The following is a 16,544-nucleotide window of genomic DNA, read 5'->3' as shown; positions in this document are numbered from 1 at the left end:
CCCAAGTCAACAGCCGACGTCTGTGGCTTAATCACCATGGCAGTGCTCCCTTGTGACAACGTGTGCATGATGAAACCCAGCAGGGAGGCAGGCGGGAGAGGGATAAGTGTTGCAAGAAATAAATTAGGAGGACAAACACTGCTCTATATAAATGTGATTTTGACGAAAAATGTGTTGTTCTCTTTTCAGTGCGCAAAATCCATTTGTGCGAGGGAGTGAGCATTTTATTGTTCTCTGAACTTCAGGGCTCCTTTAAATTCATGCAGGAGAGATAGTCGAGTGACCAAATATACTGTAAAATATATTTGATGTTAGTCTGCTTCTGCCTTCATGCTTGTGTGGATGCAGAGTTTCCTCATATCACCCCCTGGGGGGGGGGGGGGGGGGGGGGGGGGGGTGTACAGTGAATGTGGTCAATGTCATGTGCCCATTCCTTCGGTCAGAGGGGATGTATCTCCCAGGAGAGGGCCAGCATGCTGGAGCAGAAAGCCCTGATGTAAGAGCGCCGCCCGCCTTTTCCCTGAGGGTCTTATGACACTAGAGGGAAATTAATTCTCCTCCCAAATGACCTTATTGGCCCCGATCTTACTTACATCAGTTCCTCATGAGTCACCATCTTCCAACGGTGGAAGACATTTTCCATTAATTTGGGGGTGAGAGGACAGAGGGTTGCTCGTGTCTTTGCATTCGCTTGTCAGCGCCTTATACCTGTTGAAGTTTGGTAGCTTCAAAACATTTTACATTTACCTCGCGGTCAGCTTCATAAAAGCACAAAGGCCCGCCAACTGTTAATGTGATGGTGAAATCCAATTAGTGTGTACATCTGGATGTGTTATGCGAGTGTTTTCTCACTAATGATTTGGGTGCCCTCACTTTTAATTAGGTTACTCTGTCTGGCATCCTGTGGTATTTCCTGCTGGATTTTTTAGTGCGATATAGAATGCACTTAATAGGCTGGATCAAATAACAAGGGAAAAAAAACATTTGAAGGCAGTCATCTTTCGCGGCCTAATTGTGAAATGCTGCCAGAAAGTTTGGCAACATAGCTAATAATAGCACCATTAATTGGAGGCCAGGTTACACTCTTACAAGAGTGAACGTGAAAAGCAAAAACTTTCTTCCCCTCATCAACAATTCCATAGAGGCTCACGTACCTAAGTGACATTGCCAAATATCTTATTAGACTGCTTTGCGAAACACAAGTACAATTTGAATTTGGGAAAAGTCAGCTGAAAATTTTCTATCTCATCATCATGCGAAACATCAAACAAGGCTTGAGCAACATTTGAGAGACCCCAGTGTACCTCACAAGAGCTCAGTTCAGTCAACATCAAAATGTTTATGTTTGTACAGTGGTCACTCTACAGTGTTTTGCCTTTACTTATGTGCCAGTGTATGCTGAGCAGCTTTTTGCAGAAGTGAGTGATTTTGTTGAACCCTTTAAGCTAATTTACTCATGTTACAGTACATCTATTATTTATTTTTACTCCCTTTACGCCTGTACTCATGCACTGTAGTAAATCACATTTCATTGGTTGTTGTCATTTTTCTTGAGCATGAAGCTGATTCCAAAGTATGTCACAATTCAAGGAAGGGATTCATAAAAATACAAATATTATATAAGTTATGTGCACCATTGCACCATCAATCATCTCTTCACTCCCTCTATCTGCGTTTTGAAACAGTCTGAACCCACTGAAGCACAGTCTTCCAAAATGAAACACACACACACACACACACACACACACATTTTCAAAGCAATTTCAGGGCATCCATGTATTGTGCACTGAACTTGAGGTCAGTTTACTTTCTAACTCTGAAAAGGTCTCTGACGCTGTGCATTCATCTGTTGCCATTGGCTTTCTATAAATAGACGCAGCACAAAGGCACACTGGAAACAGAGGGCAGCGCTTGGTATTTTTACTGATCAATGCGCTCATCTCTTCTGGAAAGCATTGATCGCTGGATCAAATTGACTCTGTTGTTGTACAACTTCCACCTACATACTTTCAGCCTACTACTCTTTTTAGAAGCAACACTGTTACTATTAAGCATCTGATAATTATTCATTTTAATGACTGCTTTTGCTTTCGTCAGCTTTTATCTGTATGGATAGCGTGACCGTATATTGGGAGAAAGTAGAATTCTTGCAGCAGCGAAACAAACACAGGAAGAAACCAGATGCATCATGCGCATACAGACACACAAGTAGAACTGCAATCCTGCAAAGCTTGGCTGGCTAACCTTAAAATATTCCCTGAAGGATTCATAAAAATAAAGGTTCTTTCTCGGAAGAATTCTTCCAGAGCACATCCTGACCCAGCTTCTGCATTATCCCTTGGAGGGGCCTGGAAATCTTATCTTAATGACAAAATACAGTACATATTTCTGAAATGCTGCAGTATTTGACAAAACGTGTCTATCTAAACACATGAAATGCTGTTGTAACTACTGGTCACTGTTTAAACCAGCTCTGATGCAAATAACGTGACAATGTGAAAGTTCTACGAAACACCAACTGCAATCCTGTCAATGACCTTTAAAGACAAAGTTCCATTCATACAGTAGTTGACATGGTCTGCCTCAAATGCTGTGAGCAGGAAATCAAGTTTACTATGGGAAGGGAGGGTTGACACTTATTGTCCAGGCCACTTCCACCGACGCCAGCACAGCTTGACGGTGCAGTTGCTCCTCCTGCAATGCATGTCTCAAAGGCCTTACAAGCAACAATACCTCCCAAAAAATATATTTTCTTCTTATCGTTAAGGCAACGCAAAAGCCTTAGCAGCAAACATCTCCCAGTGCAACAAAATAATCATAAATACATGTAAAGGAGAATGCGGAAAAAAGTTGCCTCCAGGAGTACTTTTGAAAAGTGGAAGTGACAATGGGATAAGTGGAAAGAACGCCTCGTACATTTTTCTGCAATGTTGCACCCTGGAGGTTGACCCAGTGAGGATGAGGGCAATTAACTGCTTGAGATATTACAGTGCATGGAAATATGACCCACAACTAACACTCAACACTCACTGCAGCAAACACACTGGAAACAGAGGGACAATTACATACAAATAAATCTGCAGATTTTATTTCTACATTCCTACTACCAAACAAAAAGGATTAGTCATTAAAAAAAAACCGTCTAAAGCTTTAGTAACTGAAGCTTAAGACTGCTAGTTATGCATTGCCAGCCTGCCATGCATGTTTTTGGAATGTGAGAAGAAACCGGAGAAAATGATCTTGTTCTGACGAGAACATTTCTCGTTCAAATGACGACTGAGTTTGACACTTTCTTTCATCCTAGCTGTGAAATGATTTTTAACATCTTATATTTTTGTTGTATCTTGGACAAGAAAGTTTCACGTGCTAATGAGAACCATATTTATATACATTTTTCCCCTCATGCCACTTTACAGGCTGTGCATGTATGTGATTGAACATGATTTTTTTTTTTTTAACCCTCAAAGGGAGTGAAAGTTTGTTTTGGAAGCAGGTGGGTCACTAACCCCGTTGCACATTTCTGGCCACAGAGCCCTCTCTGGTCTTAGATATCCAGCCCGTGTGTCCAATCCCCGTGTAATTCTTGGATCAGTTCTGCAAATTTTACGCAAAGTCAGGGGGTGCAGCGGCCATAATCACCCGTAGCTACATAACTCACGCAATGTCCGCAGAGGTGGCGGTTTCCCGCAGATGAAAGGTAACAACAAAGACATTTTTGGCATAACACACTGTGAAGAGAGGTGCGAGTCCTCGAGAATGATGGGAAGACAAATGGGCCCGTGAAGTCTGACGTTCGTCTGTTTAGGCCATCAGGAAAGAAGATCCCGCGCTACAACAGGTGACAATCTGCCCATCAAGTTGGTCATACCAAAGCGTCTGAAGCATAGCTCATTCATCATCTTCAATGATTGCACCACACAGACGGACCACAGCAAGGACTTAACTCACAATGCATGTTGAGTTACAGCGAGACTGATGGGGAAGGAAGATAAACTGAAAGAAAAAAAAACAGTGAACTAATCACTTCTACAGTTATTAATGATCACATGAACTGTATTGCAATTGCAATTCAATTGCAGTGCATACTAAATAGTTCATACTACTGACAAAAGACATCAAACGTAAGCAGGATACAATGACTGAATAGTTTTGTCCGAATCATTACAACAAAGGTTGTTGGAAATACTGAAGCCACACAGGAGGCCTCTCAAAGGAGGGAGTGATTAAAAACTCATTGTGTAAACAAAATGTGGAAACAAATGGATGTGTGGTAGGTCAGATAGCTCACTGCCGATTCCGAAAATAATAGGGCTAGAACTTCTCACTCTGGGCATTACCTTTTCCTTCCTCCTCTACCTACAGACTTGGCAGAGGAAGAGCTGTTCCTCCCACATGTATCACTTCTTGTTTCTTTCTGAATCAACAGCCGCAGCCCAAACTGTACGCTATGAAAACCGCACTGACTTTTTCACCCAGCAAGCGATGTTGGATGAGCATGCGAGATGAAAAATGATTTGAATATTTATGAGCATCACCATGGTGTTGATTTAAGGACTGAAGAATGAAGCCACAGTAGGCAAGAAGCAGACAAAGCCAATAAAGGTGTGAAAGGATTTTGGGGGATGTTTTTCCCATCACAACATGGCAACAAATAGCTTTAGACTTCCATGCTTGTGGTGCACATTGAAACCAAAGAGAGAAAAGTAAAACGTTGCATTTCCTTTCATAGTGACTAAATAATATTGGTAACGATGCAAACATTCAGTGAGTTTGACACTTTCTGTCCTAGCTGTGAACTAAATTTTGACATCTCATATTAATATGTTGTATCTCTGCTAACACCCTCAACTTGTGACAACAGCATGATTTCTAGCCACGGACTGATACATACCCTCGAAAAGAACCATCCAGGCATCTAATGATTTGTCAAAACTGCAGACCATATGACTGTCATGTTGATGTATATGAGGGAAAAAAACATCACCGCTTTTTACCAGTTGAGGACTTGGATTATTGCGGTGCATTTTTTATTCGCCCAAACACCATACATATAAACACCATGTTGTGCCTTTACTGTAATTGTTACTTTGTGCTATCATCGAAGCCAGACAGGGAACAAGGAGCTTGCATAGAACAGAGACCAACATCCTCTGGGCATCAACATTTTCTGCCTCCTTTCAAAACTCACTGACCCAAGCCCATTTTTTCCAGTCTGAGAGAAATGTCAAGTCCAGACCTAGAACTTATCTCTGAGAAGGGAACATAGCAGCCAAATATAGCCTGCCTCTTGACATCCACGAGACTCTACGGGACTCTGCTGAATTTTGGTTATCTGCCATGTGGTTACGAATGATTAAAGAATCTAAACTAAACAAAATAAATCTTCACTGAGCATTGGTGTAAGCACTGGATAGTGGTTGGTGGCTGGTAACCTAATGCAACAATGTGGATGATCCTTAGTTGAAAACAGAAAATGACAGTTTGAGCCAAAACTAGAAAATACTGAACATGAATCCATGAATCATTCTAAGATATAGTAGAGAACATCCAAAGTCAAATGCTTCTCCCATCATGATGTCAAAACAGACATTGTAAATTTCACAAGACATCCGCTCAATAAACATGTTTTATTTAAACCTTCTTGAAACAAAGAACTTCCATCCATCCATCCATTATCTGATCCGCTTATCCTTACGAGAGATGCGAGCGTCCTGGGGCCTATCCCATCTCAGCGGTGTTAAGGCAGTAGGATGGGTACACCCTGGACTGGTCACTGGTCAATCCTTGAATGAGTCAAGAGTTGAGCAACATTCTGGATTCGACTGAAAAAGACACACACACACGTATAATTTTCGTGCGGTCAAGTTGACAAAAACGATAGGAATCAATCACTTTGTCACACTCTTGGCCACAAAACACCGAGGCATTCATTCTTTTTTTTCTCAATTGTGATTGCACTTTGCGAAGACTGCCTTCACACTGTCATGATCAGTCAAAGATGGCCCATATACGCGGGAAACAAATCCGCAGCGAGAGTGCGTCATGCATCATCTTCATTGTGGAAAAAAAAAAAAAGAAAAGCTAAATACATTGTGTAACCCGAATTTGTGTAAACAGGCTCACTCACACTTCCTATGGTATATTTAAAGTGCCGTGCCATTCTAAAGTGTATTTTAATAAACATGAACATGCCTGATGACAACTTTTAGGCCATGATCATGGTGAACATGCAGCACACGGCGGGGATGTTATGCATTATGCGGTGTTTGTGAATTGTGTTTGGTGATTTGATGCCTAACTTATCAAGTCCAGTGAATAATTCACAGATGCCTTCCAAGATTTGTTGTATCGAAAAAACATTTTGTCTCATTAGCACATTCAGTGGTACGAGGAAATTATGTGTCAGGCAAAGTGGAGAGTACTGTTAAAATGACTCTCTCTCGTCGACACAGCTCAGATGGTACCTGCCCCCTCAAGCCATCTGAGCACTGCAGACATCTGTGAGCATTAACTTGCCAAGAACAAGTCTAATGTACAAATATTAAATATTGTGAAATGGAAAGACGGCTGAGAGGTCATTCGGAGCAACTGCAGAAAGCTTTCATGAAAGTATCAGTGGTGTTTTTCAGGTGTCATGTGAAAATGTGTACACTGGAGGGGCTGTGGTTCTGTTGCTTTCCAATTACCTTGCACAGAGAGACTCCAGAGTGTTGTGACACCCTCAGAAAGACTGCTGGTCACTCAAGTGATCAAATAAGAACTAACATGGCAAAACAACAAACAAAACCAACCGTATATGTTGAAACTGAAATTGCAGACTCTGCAAAACCAAAGAATGGCCAGAATCAGCTACTGTATTTTCTGGACTTAGAAGCCGCTCTTTTTTTTCCACATGCTTTGAACTCCGCAGTTATTAATGTGATGTGGTTTATTTATGAATTTCTACCGATGAGCTTCAAGCCGTCAACAGATTTACCCAAAGGCTCATCACATCAGACCAATGTAATTACGGAACACGTCACAGTGAACCAATGAAACTTTCTGCAGTCCGCCCTTCCTGAATGTGAAATGCGGAGGTCTGTGTGCGTAGCGATACGCAGCTGTGTAGGAGTGAATATCGAGGATATAGTACTTTGTAGAGCGAAAATAAGCATCTTGAGTTGCATTTAATAAGTAGTGGGAATGGGTGCCATAAATACAGCCAGTTCTGGAGTGCGACCCCCATCTTTCTGTTGGGTTTTTTTTTTCTTCTTGCAACTCCTACCATCACTGGCAACGGACGACAGGCACTTGCGGCTAGCCACGAAAGAGAGAATTTCTTGCCATGGAGCGACATCCCCTGCGTCTCCCAAACAAATAAATGGGTTTCCAAAGCCTGCACTTCAACAGACTTAAATATTGGCCTCATGTAACAACAAAAGTGCCCTGTAAAGGCACGTCAGAGGCCGCCATCCACCCCTGCAGGGAGTTGAAATGGGATTAGCTTGGGGATACAGTCCTGCCTCAAATGGAGGAATTCAAGAGCTTTACCATTATTGGGAAGAAGAAATGAGGCACATGTCAATGGAGGGTGTGCAGTAATACGTTCACTGAATCGAACAGGCACAGTGAATTGAGAGCTGAGCCAAAAGACAGTCAAATATTCCCACCCTCACCTGTGGTCGACAACTCTAGGGAGTGATAAGGTTGTGGCTGCCTCTGCAACATGCTTGAACTGACCGTGAAGCCTCCATCCAACTGAGCGGCGAAATTTTGTGAGTTTTGGCGAAGGTAACAAATGTTTCGTTCTCATCAGAGTCCGTTCACATTTCCTCCCTGTTGTACCAAATGTACACTAACCCTAACCCAGAAGTTCGACAAGAGTTTTAGTGGTTTTGTTTGTTGCGAGTAAATTTTGTTCCTTGTGACAAAAGAAAAAGAAAAGGCGAACATCTGACAAATGTCTGGCGACTGGCGAAAATTTGCGACCCTGAACGAATCATGATGTGAACGCGCATTTTGCTCCCTTTGCCAACAGTCGCAAATATTGGCTGCCCACTGGGATAAGAGCTTTAGAGATAGGATGAAGATTAGTAATTTGGGAAAGAGTCACAGTCAAGCCACTGCCCCACCACATCCAAGAAAGCCAGTTGGCTTGGGTATCTGATTCCGATGCCTCCCAGACACCCCTCAGTGTTGTGTTCCAGACACAATCAAACGGCACGAGGCTTCAGGGATCACGTACGATCTGGACTGTCTAAAAGATGTCTTGGGAACACCTCGTTGTCCCAATGGGGAAACAAAGGGAGGAGTCCCCTATATTCATCCATTTGTTGCATTGGTACCGATTGAAGACAGCACAGTAAAACATGAGAAAACTTACTGTATCAGTACAAGGCTAATAAATTGGCGGCTGTAGAATGTAGAACCTCTAAAATGGAATCTTCCTCAACTTGTACAATTTGGAATTCTACTTATATTTTCGTCACAGAAACTCACCTCGGTTCAAGGGAGTAGCAAAAGGTTTTAATCCAGGGGTGTCCAAAGTTGGTCCTCAGGGGCCGCCGTCCTGCCTGTTTTCCAGCTCTCTCGGGAGCAACACACCTGATTCAAATAATCAGGGTTGTTCTAATGCTGCTTTAGAGCTGGCTGATGAGCCATCAACTGAATCAGGTGTGTTGCAGCCGGGAGAGCTAGAAAACAGGCAAGACGGCGGCCCCTGAGGACCGACTTTGGACACCCCTGTTTTAATCAAACCATGCAGAGTAAGAGACAAATTAAACTTGTGCGTTTAGAAGTGGTTTAAAAGCAAAAATCTAATTTTTGCGAAAAACTAAATCTGTTATTTTGCGTCATATCGGCGAGTCCCAAGGTACGGTAAATTTGCTATGGAAATGTTCCTAGTCATTATACCGATTAACTTCACACTAAGATGTACCCCAGAAAACTAGCATTTCAAAAATGTACAATACATTTAGCAGTTAACTGACTAATGAAACATTTCAAGGAGGAAAGGCATGTCGAGTATTTGTGACCTGAGGTGATGAAACCGAATCAGCTTTTTGACTCCAGTCAGTTGAATGAGGTCATACCTCGTAAGCAAGTGTCTATTTTTAGATTTTCTCGGGACTCTATGGTGAGGACAAATAGTAATAACCTCTACTTCACAGGCTGGGTACTTGGTACTTGGCGTGACGGAAGATATTGCTTTAGGCAAATCGTTCTGAGTTGTGCATTTGTAAGTCAACTGACTGGGCGAACCGAATAAACTCTGTGTAACTATACACTACCGTTCCCTAATAATAATAACCCACAACTTTTGGCAAAAAAATATGTTGTTACCTTAATTGTTTCACACTTACGACGAGTGCTCATAAAATGAGCACCTTTTGTCGCATTTATGTATGCGACTATTCTGACATTTTATGTTGTCTTTCACTGATGGAGTACTTAGAAAGTGGGGCTGCATCAACTTCACGCTCCTTCGTGTTTCCAAGTGCAACAGTGAGGAAATGTTCTTCTTGGCTACCTTGGGTACAGGGTCTGACCGGCTCGTGTTAAATTTAGATGGAAGAGGCGTAGGAGTCAAGCAGTGTCTGGGCCAGCGTGACGGCTTAACTATAAATAGTTGAATATTCAATGTAAAAAAAATAAAGCTAATTACGCCAGCCAGAGAAATAACGTCTTCTATTCACCGAAAGACCCAAGACACGTTTCATAAAAACATTGTGTAAAATAACATTGTGAAATAATATATCAGTAATGTGAATTTTTGTATGCAGTCATGGCTGACAATTACTACTTTAAAATGCTACGGTCCTTGTCCGACGCTTCAGGAGAAGCAGAGTTTGCTTGACATTTCGAATCTTTCGAGCAAACTTAGAACCGAACACCTGTGGGGTACGCTCATACAGACGGACAAACTGTGCTCTCTGCTGGTCACTTGCGGGACTACCTCGCTGCCGTCTCAACATTGCGCACTTTAATCAGGTGACATTTTCTGTAGCGAAACTTCACAATTCAGGCTGTCCAGCATGTGTTCATGAAAGCCGTCAATGTAGTTATGATAGTGCCCAGGGGGCTCACGTAGAGAAAGTGTTAGCTGTTGTTAGTAATTAATTGTAAAAGTATATATATACGTATCAATTATGGATGTCATATTGTATATATAGGCCTGTGTATACATTACATACGGATCATTCCAGAATTGGAGGACAATTTACGGCCGACCCATAAAATTTCAATAATCCACAGACAAAATACGAAAGCCTGCAATTTCTGAGTAAATGTAATAGTCCTGAGACCAACTCTAGAAACAAACAAAAACTAATAGAAAAGATTGCTTTAAAACATTTTTTAAAATATCAAATAAGTTTGGAATACCCCCTAAAATGCCAGGATTTCTTGTATAATTTAATATTTTGCACTATTGTGGCAGCTAATTTAACGATGGAAACAATGCCACCTTTTGGTCACTTAACCACATAGCTATGTTGTAGGGACCCCTTTTAAAAAAGAAGGGAAAAAATGAAAAGTTACATTTACATTGTGTGATATTTTTAATGATGCACCCCACAGTGGGAAACATTGACCCATGTAACAGAAAAACAGGAGGGTTATAGGATTGTGCCACTGGTGGAACCTGACATTTCATTACATGATAACCAATACTGGAGGTGCATTAAGTATTCACCAAAACACAATGACACCAATATTGGCATAATATCATTTGACAGTGTCAGGCAAAACTGTGCATTAGTGTCTTTTGAAGGCAATGTTTGTGTTGTTGTTGTTTTGTGTCTTATGTTTTGAGTAGATATACTGATTGAAGTGAGAGTAGATGGTATGCAGGTGCCATTGGAGCACTTTCCCATTGGTGGGAGTTTTGGGTAAAGGAGTGGGGCCTGAAGTGATTACTTCACATTATACACATATTTGTCATTGTCATAATTCTACAGCTGTTCACAGTCTCACATTTATATTTGTCACTTCAAAGCATTCTTGCCGGCCTCTTCTTTTACTGTTGGGCTCAGTGGACAGATCTCCTTCCTCTCAGAGCACAACAAAGTTCTCTCTTTTATTATTTCCCACAGCCTTGCTCATCAAATGTCAACATGTTTTTTGACAAAAGTTCATTCATTCTGCCCTCTGGAGATATGCATCCTGCTTGAAATCTATTTTTTAATTCCTGCTTTTCCTCCGCTTCATGATGGTACATGACAGTGACAGCTCTTTCCACGTGGGACCTACGCCATCCAGCTATTGGCTATCCCTCGAGTGTGATGTTCGTGGACAAGGGTGCAGTGGGATTTCAGGGCATCGGTTGCATGATCCTGCTTGCGTGTCACTGTGGTGTGCTCCACCCCATGCAGGATTCCATCACTGGGACGAAATCAGTCAGGGTCCATCATCTCTCACTGACTGGTTCTCCAGTATTATAAAACGTCAAAGACAGATGTCTCCAACATGATGCCCGTGCTGCACATTTTTTAATTTTAAAGCTGCTCACTAATGATTATTTGAATAATCAACTACTGGAACCAGAGAGAAATGCATATGCAATAAAAGTGACTCATTTTCTTGGGGACTGGCATGCATGGAAATTGAATTTGGTTGGTGCTGTTTATAATTTCTAACGTGCAAAAAGTGCACAGGTGACTGATTTTCTAGTTTTTGTATTTGAAATAATATTTGTTGCAATACTTTAGATGCATACATCCATAAGGCTTTGGTTTATATTTCTTCGAGATCGGGATAGGAACTGGTCATCAACATTTGATGCATAATCAAGCGATTCACTGTTTTTCAGCATGTTAAGATCTACTGATGAATTTTCTATTCATCTATCTATTTAGCTTCCTAGCTATCGTTTATATACATTCTAATAATACTTCTTAACTTTTTCCATCACCAATATTGATTTTCCTCAGAACACAAGGGATGCAGCCTTAAGGCTACAGTGCAGATCAATGGAGGAATGGGCATGTGTTTTCTTCATCTACTGATATGTGATCGAGCCACTGCTTCTCTTCTTAACCTTTTCAGGGATGGCGATTACTACAGTGGACAGCTTATCATGTTATCAGGTTACAGGTTATCATTATTGGTACATGAAAGGGTTCAACTGAATTTGTAGGAACCTTCTTCTGCCCCATATCTCTCAGTGTTCAGCATTCCTGCTGAGCTTTACTGTGGCCTTCACAATTTTTTAACAGCAGCTCAGGAGACCTTACCTCATTGCAAAGACCTACTGTCTACCCTTAAAATCACAAGCATAGCAGCCACAAGCTCCACCTCAGACCTCCCTGCCCTTGAAATGTGAGACTGGGAAAGAAAGTCCAGCCCCATGGTGAGGATAACCCACATTCTTTCACAGGAGCCCCACTTGCTCACTAAATCCCCTTACTTAATAGGTAATCACTGCAAATAAGTACACATTTCAACAGACAACAGTCTTGATACAGTGCAGCATATTTACTCTTGGATATTACAAATACCATAGTATTCACTGTATGGAACAAGTATGCTTGTTTTTAATTGTCAAATGGCCTTACATGCATTTGAGCTGCTCCTGGGTCACAGGCCAAGTAAGCTTGTGTTTGGAGATCGTTGGGTATCTGGAGTCCTTGCCCACACAGAAGTGAGAAATTAAACAACTAAGTAAATCTTTTTTCACTGCCTCTTTCTGAAAATGTCTCGACGCAAGCCAGTCTGCACTTCCGCCTCACTGTTACGACTCAGTAGGGATCATTTTACCCACACCCGATAGCGAGTTTCTCCGCCATTGAAATGTTAGGTTCGGCTGGCCGAAATCCGGAGCAACTTTCGAGTGATTACTGTAGTCCAGCCACCGAATTATGAGGAATGTAGCCAGAAATCTTTCAGAGTAGTGGCCAAGAGACATTGCACCTCAGTGAGAGGTGGCCATGGGTGGCTGTGTGCGTCATTCTTTATCATACTATCCACAGTCAGGCGATCATGAAATAAAATCCACACATATTCAGAACAATGCACATCACACTCATAATTAAGCAGGAACAAGTCTAAATAAAAGTAACATTTGGATGAAATTTATTTACTAGATGGCGGCCCGGTAGTCCAGTGGTTAGCACGTCGGCTTCACAGTGCAGAGATACCGGGTTCGATTCCAGCTCCGGCCTCCCTGTGTGGAGTTTGCATGTTCTCCCCGGGCCTGCGTGGGTTTTCTCCGGGTGCTCCGGTTTCCTCCCACATTCCAAAAACATGCATGGCAGGCTGATTGGATGCTCTAAAATTATCCCTAAGTGTGAGTGTGGGCGTGGATGGTTGTTCGTCTCTGTGTGCCCTGCGATTGGCTGGCAACTGATTCAGGGTGTCCCCCGCCTACTGCCCGGAGACGGCTGGGATAGGCTCCAGCACCCCCCGCGACCCTAGTGAGGATCAAGCGGTTCGGAAAATGGATGGATGGATATTTACTAGATGATGGCATTTTCTTTGCTTTTGTTTACTGTCTCATAGTTTACTTCTATCTCATGCACTGATCTAACAGCTAATCAGAGTGATCAGTTATTACTGACACTCGATGCCATTTTGCAAACTTTGATCAATGGCTCATTCATTCAAATCATATTTTCCTCATGTGGGGGTGGCTAGAGAGTGACATCGGGTGGCCATGATCACCCATGTAAGTCTGCCCGTGTGAACGACACTAGTTAGGACAGCTGATTGGATGTTTGTTTGTTTTTTAAGAGATTCAACCCAAATGAAGTAGCTTTAATGTAGTTTTGATATATTTGTCATTTTGATATATAATTATTAGTTAACGTACGTATGTAACTACAAACTGTCCCTTGCATCTGTTAGAAGAGATGGGAAATCCAGGTCCAGAAAGTTAAAAAAAAAGCCAGTTTGGCTTTAACCACAGGTGCTAAACAAGTTAAAGGACCTTGTTTACCTGCCGACTAGTTGCCAGTCAGTCATAGACACATGGAAAATCATTTTCACACTTTTGAATAGTGATGTGTCGTTCGCGAACAAGCCGGCTCTTAGAGCCGGCTCTTTGAAGTGAACGATGGGAGCCGGCTCCTCATTGGGAGCCGGTCCGAATAGGAGCCGACTCTTTTTTTCTCCTGTTTTTTTCCCCCCTTCGGTTAAAGCCGCACGTGATTGGTCAAGATCCGTGGTAGAAGAGGAAGGGGAGGGTTTTACACGCGCACACACGCACACGCGCACACGCACACACGCACACAAACGCACGCGCACGCACACACACACACGCGCACGCTGCACTTTAGAGAAGGGGGAGGGGTTAGAGAAGAGACACAGCAGCACACTGAGCAGCACGCAAACAAAACAAACGAGGAAACGAGAGAGTTAGTTAGCGAAAAAAACAACACGGTGGAAAGCGGAAAGGTGAGAAAATGGATAGGAAACGCAGTGAAATTTGGACTCATTTCAATTTAATTGATAGTTCAAAGGCAGCGTGTAGACTGTGCAAGGTTAAAATATCCCATCGATCAGGCTCCACAAATAACCTGCACAGGCACATCAGAAAAGTCCACCCATCAGTACAATTTGAAGAGAAAAGACAACCAAGGGAACCAGCTATTCATGAAGGTGCTCGTGTGTCTGCAACTGTTGCTGCTGCTGCAATGTCTCAACTGCCTAGATGTACAACCCAGAGCTCTATGAGCCACTTTATGCAAAAAGCTATAAACCGGCAAAACAGAACACTATTGACGAGGAACTGGGTAAAATGATTGCAAGTGATTTTCAGCCATTTTGTGTTGGCTGTGTGTTGTCGCAACATCTGTCCCCTCAGAGAGAATCTTCTCCAAAACAGGGCAAATATTAACAGAGGAGAAACAGGATCAACCCCTCAAAGCTGAGGCACTTGGTTTTTTTTCATGCCAATCTTCGCGAAAGACAAGTTAAAACTTTTACCTGGGTGCTGATTTCTTCTTTTTGTTTTACAAATTTTAACTTATAATTTGTTGTGTGGTATTCAAAGCTTACTTATGTTGTTTTACTGTAAATAGTTAAAAGCTTATAAATATACACATTCAGAGATTGGAACTTTTTGTTGACCTTGTTTTGATATGGGTCTTTGTACTTTGTTTTTATTTTTGTACCACTCCATGTTGTACTCCATGTTGAGTATGTTCAGAAGAATATACATAAAGCCATATAAATAATAAATATTTGATATACTGTCTATGTTTTGCATTAGTAATTCATTTTACGCATTATATTACGTTATTTTTGGTAGTAAATTAATTTAAGCAACAAAAAAACTGAGGAGCCATTTGGGAGCCGAAAGTACTCTTTTTAGGGAGCCGAAAGAGCCGGCTCTTTTTAGGGAGCCGAGCAAAAGAGCCGGCTCTCTAAAAGGAGCCGGAATTCCCATCACTACTTTTGAACATTTAGTTTACCCCTTGAACATAATAACTGTGTTGATTGACGACTGGTTTCTCTTTCCTTTCTACTATTTTACTTACTTTACTTTCTGTCAAATTATTACTGTATGTTTTATGTTCAATAAACGAAACGAAACGAAATTTAACTTAACATGTATGCTTTTAGAATGTGGGACAGTGGGAGGAAAGAGTAAATATCGGAAATCCACGTGTGCAAAATAGAGAACATGCAAAAACACAGAGAGGAGATTCTAATCCCAAACCTCATGTGATGCTGCCATGATGATTAAACCACCATGCTGACTAGACATTTCATCCATTTTCCGATCCGCTTTCTCCTCACAAGGGTAGCTCGAGCCTATCCCAGCTGTCTTCAGGCAGTAGGCGGGGGACACCATGAACCGGCTGCCAGCCAATCGCAGAGTACACATAGACGAACAACCATTCACTCACATTCATACTTTAGTAGAATTTAAAGTGTTCCATGAACCTGCAATGCATGTTTTGGGAATGTGGGAGGAAACCGGAGTGCTCAGAGAAAACCTACGCAGGCACGGGGAGAACATGCAAACTCCACTGAGGAAGCCCGGAGTCGGAATCGAACCCTGCACCTCTGCACTGTGAGATCGACACGCAAACTACTGGGTCACCGGGCCGCCGCCAGAAATTTATACAAAGTATTCAAAAATCAGTAGTTCAGTTAACGGCCTCTAGAGAGAGACAATCGACCAAATTTTGTCTAAAATTTTAACGTGAGAATAATCCATAGGAACACTTGTTGAGTAATAGATATAACAACCGGAAATCTGATGGGATTTGACAGATATAAGCATGGGATTTGACAGATATAAGCATCTGGGCAAATGAATTCGATTTTATTTGCTGTCAAATGTAAAATACATTGCTTCTGAACCTGCAATTTAAATAAATGCACAATAGAGTTTAACAGCCATTGTAACAATGGATGAATCGTCGTGTGGATTCTGACCAAAATTCAATTGGAACATCTTCAGGGAAATTACCCATTACCCAAAGAATAGGAAAGGAAGTTGCGCAGCAAGAAAGACTTAAAATCCGCATCGCACGTGCTTTCTTTTTTTAACAAATTGTCACACATCACACAGAAAACCATCAGACATCGAAATGAACAATGTAATTACAATTATAAAA

The sequence above is a fragment of the Hippocampus guttulatus genome, chromosome 6, assembly GCF_054856545.1.
Source record: "Hippocampus guttulatus isolate MCC_2025c chromosome 6, RoL_Hgut_1.0, whole genome shotgun sequence".
Taxonomy (NCBI): domain Eukaryota; kingdom Metazoa; phylum Chordata; class Actinopteri; order Syngnathiformes; family Syngnathidae; genus Hippocampus; species Hippocampus guttulatus.
The sequence above is the reverse complement of the archived record's forward strand: the minus strand, read 5'-3'. Positions refer to the sequence as shown.